We start from the raw sequence: 9,741 nt of genomic DNA, 5'->3' as shown, positions 1-9,741 counted from the left end.
TTTGAGACGATGGGTTGGCATTTCTATGCAGGACTGAGTGGAGCTGTGGGGCAGCATATAAAAGAGGCTTGTCCCACACTGCCACAGCTTCCCCACTGGGACAAGGACTCTGCTGTCCATAAATACATAGAGAATAAAAGGGGCTTGATGACATTTTAGCAAAAAAATGATTCCTAGCTCCTAACAAATACATATAAAAATTGTGATTTACATTGGGTGATCAAAATATATGGTGAATATTTAAAATTTAAAAAGAATTTATTACAGTAAAAGATGTATTGCCATTATTCCCCCTCAAAATATTCTCCCTGGCTTTTATCCCATCATTCTTGCCACTTTCTGAAGCACTTCTTGAAGTCTTGTTCCATAAGTGTCTTTATGAAGTGTGATTAAAAAGATGGTGAATGGTGCAGCTGAGCACCACCCAATGAAAAGACAGGCTCATAAAAACATTACAGTGTGTTCTCATGCACATTATCCACTGATCTGCCACCATATAACTTCTGCTTCTTTTCCAAAGTCCAGATGCCCATGAAAGGCAAACATTTTGAATGGATCCAGAAATCAAGGTAGCCACAACAATGCAACCAAAGACACTTTTGTCATTTCTTTTTATCCAAAATGAAAATTGTACATAATTAATGTGTTCAATCTTAAGTATATATATATATATATATATTTAGTACAGTCAATCTAATTAACAATATCTATCACCTCATGTACCTTTCATTTGGTAGTGTGCGATGACATAATCTCAGATCTGTTCTGTCAGCAGATTTCAGTATACAATACATTTTTATTAACTATAGTTAAAAACAACATAGAGACCACCTTTATCTTCTCTAATAGAGTTTGACTTCTTTAAATTTCATATATAAGTGAGAACATATATTATGTGTCTTTCTGTGTCTGGCTTGTGTCACTTAGCAAAATGTCCTCTAGGTCCATCATGCTGTCACAAATGTCTAGATTTCCTTCCTATTTTTTTTACTATTACTATTTTTAAAATTATTTTTATCATTGTATTCTCAATGGTAGCAGAGTTCTTGGCATTTAACAAACATTTGGACCGATCAAATAAGTGAAAACAGTTGTCATTTGCTTATCTGAGTCCCATTTTGCGGTGATGGTCTGGTCCTCTTTGAACATAGGATCTAAACACTGCAACATTGCCTAGGGTCTGCCTATAAGAAGTCCAGACACAGCATGAGTTTTAGAAAAGCCTGGCTAAAACAGTACTCAGAGGGAGTGAGTTCCACCTCCATGAAGAGACAGCATTCATCTAGTAATCCTATCACAGGATTCAGCTTCAATATTTTACATCAAAAGGATATTTCTCCAAACAAGGTGTGCCAAGGTACAATACATGATCTCCAGTTTCTATTGAAGCAGAACATATCACTCAACTTGAAGTCAAAGACCTAAAAGTTCTCAGTACCACACATTGGTGTCCCAGATTTGGGGACCAATGCCACATTCCTCTGGATATGGACTTGGATAAGAACCAGTACTGGGGATTTTTTGTGCTTCTCAGCAATTTCTTTAATCTTAGGATCCCCCAGTAGTGAAGGGTCCTTTGGCTTGGCCCAATGTCCAACTGGTGAGGCCAGCAGGCTGTAGGTGATGACAGTGATGTCCTTGGAGTGACAGTACTGGGTCAGTTTCTCCTGGGTGCAATCTAGGTGATAATGGATCTGATTTGTCACTGTTTTTATTTTTTAGTTCAGGTTTGTTCAAGAGCTTTTCAATCTGGACATGGGTGAAGTTGGAGACACCAAGGGCTTTCACCAACTCTTTGTCCACCAGCTCCTCCATGATCTCCCAGGCATACAAGAATGTTACTTTACTGGGGAGGATATTGCCTTTATCATCTCTGGGGATAAAGTTCTTCCTAGCCTGAAGTCCCTGTGGAAAGTGAATAAGATGTATATCCAGATTGGACCCAGCTATTCCCTCCTTGAGGTATCTTCACAAAAGTATTAAAGACATCATACCATAGTGATGTATGTATACCCATCTCTATAGCAGCACAATTCATATCAGCCTATATGTCCATCAATAGATGAATCAATAAAAAAGTGTTATATTTATACAGTGGAGTACTATTCTGCCATAAAGAATGATAAACTTGAGTCAAAGAAGACATGCACTTTGAGGCCATAATGTTAAATGAAGTAAATCAGACATAAAAGCTTAAATATTGCATGGTTGCTCTTATATGAGAAACTCAATAAATATATAAATAAAGTGCAAAATAAAAGACAGACTGTTGGGGGCAATGCTACATAATTCTAGGGAAAAATCATTTGATTAGTCCTAGTTCTTCCACCTACAGGCCAGCTATGGCATTCTGAGACATAATTCCATTTTGGCCTCAGGTCACAACTGATACCTTAGTGATCCAGTGATGCTGTCATTCTCCAGGACAAGACCACAACTGCGGGAGACACCAGGGAGGAACCAAATCTTCATCTGCATAGTTCCTCAGTGTTCTTAGATTTCCACCGCCCCCCAGTCTTTTGTTACACCTTGTTTATCCCAATGTGAAATACTGAAATCTACATATACATTTGTTACATTTGTTTCTCCCCACGTACTGAATAAAAGGTGCTGCAAGCTAGGGGTTCTTGTCTTTGCTGCCCAGAGCAGCACTGATCAGACCCAAAGCTCAGCTTCTTCTCAGTCTCATTTTTCTACTTTTCCTGTAATTTGCCATGTCCTGGCATGGCTCGCAGGAGACTAGGACTTACTGCAGAGGTTCTGGTAACATCCCCTTCCCCTGTTCCCTACAACAGACAATAGGAAAAACAAGAGAGAAGGAGTTATTGTAATCTGGCTTGGACAATGTATCTCAAAGTGTCCCTTGATTTAGTATAACTGTCTTATGTGGTTTATATGATTTTTAGCATATTGGTCTGACTGTTAATTTGTATATGTCTGATAATTTTATAAGGACTTAAAACTAAATGAATCTGATGCTGGCAATAAAGGAGGTGGAGGAAGGGGAAAAAAGAAAAAAATAGATTCCAGGTAGTCCAGTTTTAGATCCTTTAGGGTCTTCTTTTTTTTTTATTAAACTTTTTAATTGAGCATTGTACGTATACAACACAACTACATTTCTCATTGGGAATTGTACCTTTACATAATGCATCTTGGTTCTTATTTTTTCCCCATTCCTAGCCCTCCCTTCCCTATTTACAAATACTTTATTTCCATTTTTTCCATTTCTCAGCATTTTTCCTTTCCCTTCTTTCCTTTCCCCTACCCCTCCCACTACCCCTACCACTTTGGACCTTTTCTTCCTATTTTGCGTTATCGATTATTCATTCTAATCATTGGTACATTTTAGGTATACAATATAATGACATTCATCATTGGAAATTTGCACCTTTACATAGTCTCTCTTGGTTCTTATTTTTCACCCTTGCCCAGCCCTCCCTTCAACCCCTCCATTCTTCCCTATTTACAAAGATTTTGTTCCTAGTTTTCCATTTTCTCATATTAATCCCATTCCCTTCTATAATTTCCCCTAGCCCTCCCACTTCCTTCCCCTTTGCCCCTTTTCTTCCTATTTCACATTACCTATTATACATTTAGTCCATATTTACACTTTCAGTTTCTCACACGAGAGAAACTATTCAGTATTTATACATGTGTGTCTGATTTATTTCACTTGAGAGTATCGCCTCAATGTGCATCCACTTAGCTATAAATGTCTTTAATTTCTCATTTTTGATGGCTGAGTAGTACTCCATTTTATAACAAAACCACATTTTCTTTATCCAGTCTCCAGTTGATGGGCATTTGGGCTGTTTCCAAGTTTTAGCTATCACAAACTGTGCTGCTATGAACATAGGCACACATATATCACTGTGGTCTGATTCTTTTAATTCTTTGGGGGGAGATCCCCAGCAGTGGAATAGCGGGGTCAAATGGGACTTCCAGTCCTAGTTCTTTGAGGTATCTCCATACTGATTTCCACAGTGGTTGCACCAGCCTACACTCCCACCAGCAGTGGAGCAGGGTTCCTCTTTCCCCACAGCCCCGCCAGCATTTGTTATTGGTTGATTTCATGATAGCAGCCATTCTTTCTGGAGTAAGGTGGAATCTCAGCATTGTTTTCACTTGCATCTCTCAAAGTACCAGTGATGTTGAACATTTTTTCATGTATTTATTTGCTGTTTCTACTTCTTTGTGTGAGAAATGTTTGTTCATTTCAGATACCCATTTTTGGATTGGGTCTTTAAATTTGGGAGGTCTGATGTTTTTAAGTTCTTTATAGATTCGAGATAGTAGACCTTTGTCTGAGGAAGAGCAGGTGAAGATTTTTTTCCCACATTGTGGATTGTCTCTTCACACTGCTGGTGGTTTCTCTTGCTGTGCAGAAGCCTTTTAATAAGAAGAGATCCCACTTGTTGATTGTGCTACTTCATGGGCAACTGAGGTTTTGTTCATAAAATCTTTTCCTACACCAATGTCTTCAAGAGTTCTACCTAACCTCTGTTCTAACTGGTTCAGAGTTTCTATTTTAATATTTAGATCTTTAATCCATTTTGATTTTAGTTTAGTGCATGGTGAGAGATATAGGTCTAGTTTGAATCTTTGGCAAGTTGAAGCCCAATTTTTCCAGTACCATTTATTAAAGAGGCTATCTTTCCTCCAGTGAGGGTGTTTGACTCCTTTATCAAAGATGAGATGGCTGAGTGTGTCTGGCATTGTTTCTGCATCTTCTAATCTCTTCCACTGGTCCTCAGGTCTGTTTCTTTGCCAGTACCATGCTGTTTTTATCACAGTAGCTTTGCAGTATAATTGCAGGTTGGGGATTGTGATACCCCCTGCCATGTCTCTGTTACCTAGAATTGCTTTTGCTATTCTGGGTCTCTTCTTGTTCCAAATGAATTTTTGGATTGTTTTCTCAAGGTCTATGAAGTATGCTTCTGGGATCTCAATTGGAATTGCATTAAATCTATATAGCAGTTTTGGAAGTATGACCATTTTCACTATATTAACCCTTCCTACCCAGGAGCAGGGGATGTCTGTCCATTTTCTGATATCATCTTCAATCTCTCTTTTCAGAGTGCCATAGTTTTCAGAGAAGAGGTCTTTGATTTCTTTCATTAGGTTAATTCCTAGGTATTTCAGTTTTTTGGATGCTATTATGAAAGGAATTATTTGCCCTATTTCTCTCTCAGTGAGTCTGTCATTTGTGTAGAGGAAAGCTATTGATTTTTGTGTGTTGACCTTGTAACCAGCTACTTGACTGAATTTGGTTATTAAGTCTAGAAGATTTTTGGTGGAGTTCTTGGGGTCTTCTATATAGAGCATCATGTCATCTGCAAATAATGACAATTTGACTTCTTCATTTCCTATCTTTATTACTTTTATTTCTTTCTCTTGTCTAATTGCCATGGCTAATGTTTCCAGAACTATATTGAACAAGAGTGGTGATAGTGGACATCCTTGTCTTGTTCCTGATTTGAGTGTGAAGGATTTCAGTTTTTGACCATTTAGTATGATATTGGCTGTTGGTTTTCCATAGATAGCTTCTATCAGTTTGAGGTAGAGACCATCTATTCCAATTTTTTGTAGGGTTTTTATCATAAATGCATGTTGGATTTTGTCAAATGCTTTTTCTGCATCTATGGAGATAATCATATGGTTTTTGTCCTTGGCTCTATTGATATAGTGTATTACATTAATTGATTTGCATATATTAAACCATCCCTGCATCCCTGGGATGAATCCCACTTGATCACGGTGTATGATCTTCTTGATGATCTTCTGCATTGTGTTTGCCATTATCTTATTAAGGATTTTTGCATCTATGTTCATTAGTGAGATTGGCCTATAGTTCTCTTTTTTGGTTGGGTCTTTCTCTGCTTTGGGGATCAAGGTGATGCTTGCTTCCAGGAATGAATTTGGGGGTATTGCTTTCCTTTCAATTTCATTGAAGAGTTTAAAGAGTAGTGGCAGTAGTTCCTCTCCAAATGTCTTGTAGAATTCAGCAGTGAAGCCATCAGGGCCCGGGCTTTTCTTAGATGGTAAGTTTTTAATTACATTTTCAATTTCATTGGTTGATATTGGGTTGTTCAGAATTTTGAGGTCTTCTTCGTTCAAATTTGGTAATTCATATGTATCTAGGAATCTGTCCGTTTCTTCTGTGTTGTCCATCTTATTGGCATATAGGTTCTGGAAGTAGGTATTGATGATCCTCTGGATTTCTGCTGGGTCTGTTGTAATTTCACCCTTTTCATTCCTAATTGCATGGATTTGGGCCTTTTCTTTCCTTTTTTTTTACAAGGTTGGCTAAGGGTTTGTCAATTTTGTTGATTCTTACGAAGAACCAACTTTTGGCTTCATTGATTTTTTTGTATCATTCTCTTAGTCTCCATTGCATTGATTTCTCCTCTGATCTTTATAATTTCCTCCCTTGTATGAGCTCTGGGGTTGTCCTGTCCTTCCTCTTCTAGAAGCTTGAGGTTCAGCATCAGGTTGCTTAATTGGGCTCGTTCTGTTTTCCTAATATGCGTATTCACTGCTATGAATTTCCCTCGTAAGACTGCTTTCATTGTGTCTCATAGATTCCGATATGTTGTACTGTCATTGTCATTTAATTGAAGGAACTCTCTGATTTCTTAATTTCCTCTGTGACCCATTGGTTATTCAGAAGTGTGTTGTTCAATTTCCACATGCTTATGAAATTTTTCAAGTTTCTTTTGCTATGGATCTCCAATTTCATCACACTATGGTCTGATAATATACAGGAGATAACTTCAATTCCTTTGCACTTACTTAAACATGTTCTATGTGTGAGTATGTGGTCTGTTTTGGAGAATGACCCATGCGCAGCTGAGAAGAATGTGTATTCTGATTTTGTGGGGTGGAAGACTCTGTAAACATCTGTTAGGTTCATTTGTTCAAGAGTTTGATTGAGTTCTAGTATTTCATTATTTATTTTTTGTCTAGTTGATCTATCTATTTGTGACAGTGGGGTGTTGAGGTCCCCACTACAATTGTATTAGTGCATATATGACCTTTCATGTCTGTTAATATTTGTTTTATATAGTTGGGTCCACTAGTGTTTGGTGCATAGATATTTATGATTGTCATCTCTTCCTCTTGGATTCTTTCCTTTACAAGGATGTAGTGTCCTTCGTCTCTCTTAATCAGTGTTGGTTTGAAATCTACTTGATCTGCAAAGAGGATAGCTACTTCTGCTTTTTTTTCGGGTTCTTGTCACATGGAGTATTGTTTTCCACCCTTTAACTTTCAGTCTATGAGTTTCCTTTGAATTAAGTGTGTTTCTTATATGCAGCATATTCTTGGATTTTGCTTCTTGACCCATTCTGCCAGTCTATTTCTTTTGATTGGTGAATTGAGACCATTAACATTGATGGTTATAACTGAAATGTCTTGACTTGTCATTGCCATGACTTTTTCTTTTTGTTGGGTTCTCCCCCTTTACATTTAATTTCTTGTCATGCCAGATGGGTTCATTCTACTTTGCTTCCTGGGGTTGTGATCCTCAATGTTTGTTCCTAGGATATTGTGTCAAATTCTTTGGAGTGCTGGTTTGGTATTCACGAAGTTCTTAAGGTGCTCTTTGTCATGAAAGTATCTTATTTCTCCATCCATTTTGAAAGACAGTTTTGCAGGGTACATCACTCTGGGTTGGAGGCTGTTTTCTTTTAGGGCTTGGAATATGTCACTCCAAGCTCTTCTTGCCTTGATGGTTTGTGTTGAGAAGTCTGCTGTGATTCTGATGGGCTTTCTTTTGTATGTGATTTGTTTCTTTTCTCTAACTGCTTGGAGAACTTTGTTCTTCTGTTGAGTTTCTGGAATCTTAACAATTATATGCCTATGTGTAGATTTTTTTTGATCAAGGCTATTTGGAGTCCTATATGCCTCACTTATCTGTATGTCAAGCTGTTTTCCCCTCCTTGGGAAGTTTTCTGCCATTATTTCTGTGAAGAGATTTTTTTATGTCATCTGCACTCCCTCCTGTTTCTTCATTGAGCCCAATCAGTCTTATGTTATTCTTCTTTGCACCATCTAGCAGCTGCTGGATTGATTTCTCATGTTCCCTTATAATTTTGAAGCAATTTTTCTTTTCTTGGTCCCTAATTGCAATCTTATCTTCTATAGCTGAAATTCTGTCCTCACATTGGCTCATTCTGCTGTGTAGACTTTCAGTGGAGTTTTTCATGTCCTGGAAATTTATTTGCATCTGTTTTATGGATTCCATTTGTTTCTTATGTTGGGATTCCATCATGTTCCTGAGCTCCTCTCTAGATTTATTAATCATGTCTTGCACTAGGGACACAATTTCTCCTGTTATCTGAGAAATTATTTCTGATTTCATTTTTTCCAGATCCCCTTTTGTTGCCAGTTCAGTGGGTCCAGGTTGTTGAGTATCAGAGTGTTTCATCTCATTTCCCTTTGGAGTTGCTCTAGGTGATCTGGGAGTCTTGTTTTGAGATTTATTTACGTGTTTTCTCATTTTGACTGAGGGGGCGCTGTTGGTGCCTGCAGGGATTACCTCCTCTGAGCTGGGAGAGGTGGTACAGGGGCCGGGAGCAGCAGTAGGGATAGTGGCCCAAAAGCCCTTTCCTGTGGGCTGGGAGCAGCAGGAGGGATGGTGGCCGGGAAGCCCCTTCCTCTGGACCAGGAGCAGTGGGACAGCGGCTCAGAAGCCCCTACCTCTGGGCTGGGAGCAGTGGGAGGGATGGTGGCCCGGAAACCCCTTCCTCTGGGCTAGGAGCAGTGGGACAGAAGGTGGCCCAGATGCCCTTTCCTCTGGGCTGGGAGCAGCGGGAGGGATGGTGGCCGGGAAGCCCCTTCCTCTGGACCAGAAGTAGTGGGACGGCGGCTCAGAAGCCACTACCTCTGGGCTGGGAGCAGCGGGACTCAGTACCATGGTCTGGTGGTCCGGTGTCCTCTGAGTCTTTGTAGTGTGGAACCAGGTGGCTATACAGAGGAGCGCGGGGCGGGGCCCAGTGGATTGTTGCCAGGGTGCGGGCTGATTCAGCATGTTCCGCGCGACTCAGGACCTCGGCAGGGCGTGCGCAGACCTGCTTGTCTGCAGCGGGCTGGTTCCCTTTAGGGTCTTCTGACAGGCCTCCTTCACAAGGCTTCTCTCAAAGAATGCGGTCCATTACTTGCTAACGATGAACAGGCCCTTCCACTTCACAACCTTTTGGATCTTGTATGGCTTCTTCTACCTCGTCCTGATTCTGATAAGTGTATCCATAGTCAGTGTGGTGATACCCTGCATCTATGGCCACCTTCAGGTCTTCCCTGACTCTGCCTGGGGGAGACATCTCTTTGTCCAGGCCCATAGTGGGCATCTTTGGCTTTGGTACTGAGCTTCATGGAGGTGGTCCTCTTTGATGCAGAAATTGTTGTGTGTGAGATTTCCTTCTTTTTAAGGCCAATATATATATATATATATATATATATATATATATATATATATATATCACATTTTCTTTATCTGCTCATCTACTGAGTGACACTTTATGTTGCCCCATGTCTTGATTAGCATGAACAATGCTGTAATGGACAGGGAATGCATTTTGTGATTCTGATTTCTATTCCTTTGGCTATATTTCTGGAAGTGCATTGGGTCATATGATGGTCCTCAGTTTTTTATATTTTTTGGTTTTTGTCCTGCAGAGGATCAAATCCAGGGCCTTGGACATGCTAGGTAAGCAGAGCTGGTAAGGTGGAGCTGGCACAAGC

The 9,741-nt window shown here is 39.7% G+C and overlaps 1 pseudogene; it reads right to left on the bottom strand.

The window, feature by feature from the left end:
- Positions 1–1,309: 1,309 nt before the first annotated feature.
- LOC101711677 (aldose reductase-related protein 2 pseudogene) lies at positions 1,310–9,338 on the bottom strand (annotated as a pseudogene).
- Positions 9,339–9,741: the final 403 nt, after the last annotated feature.

The sequence above is a fragment of the Heterocephalus glaber genome, unplaced genomic scaffold, assembly GCF_053883595.1.
Source record: "Heterocephalus glaber isolate CG9 unplaced genomic scaffold, H.glaber_assembly_v1.0 deba00000474, whole genome shotgun sequence".
NCBI classification, from domain to species: domain Eukaryota; kingdom Metazoa; phylum Chordata; class Mammalia; order Rodentia; family Bathyergidae; genus Heterocephalus; species Heterocephalus glaber.
Note: the sequence above shows the minus strand (reverse complement) of the source record. Positions and strands in the feature narration are given on the sequence as shown.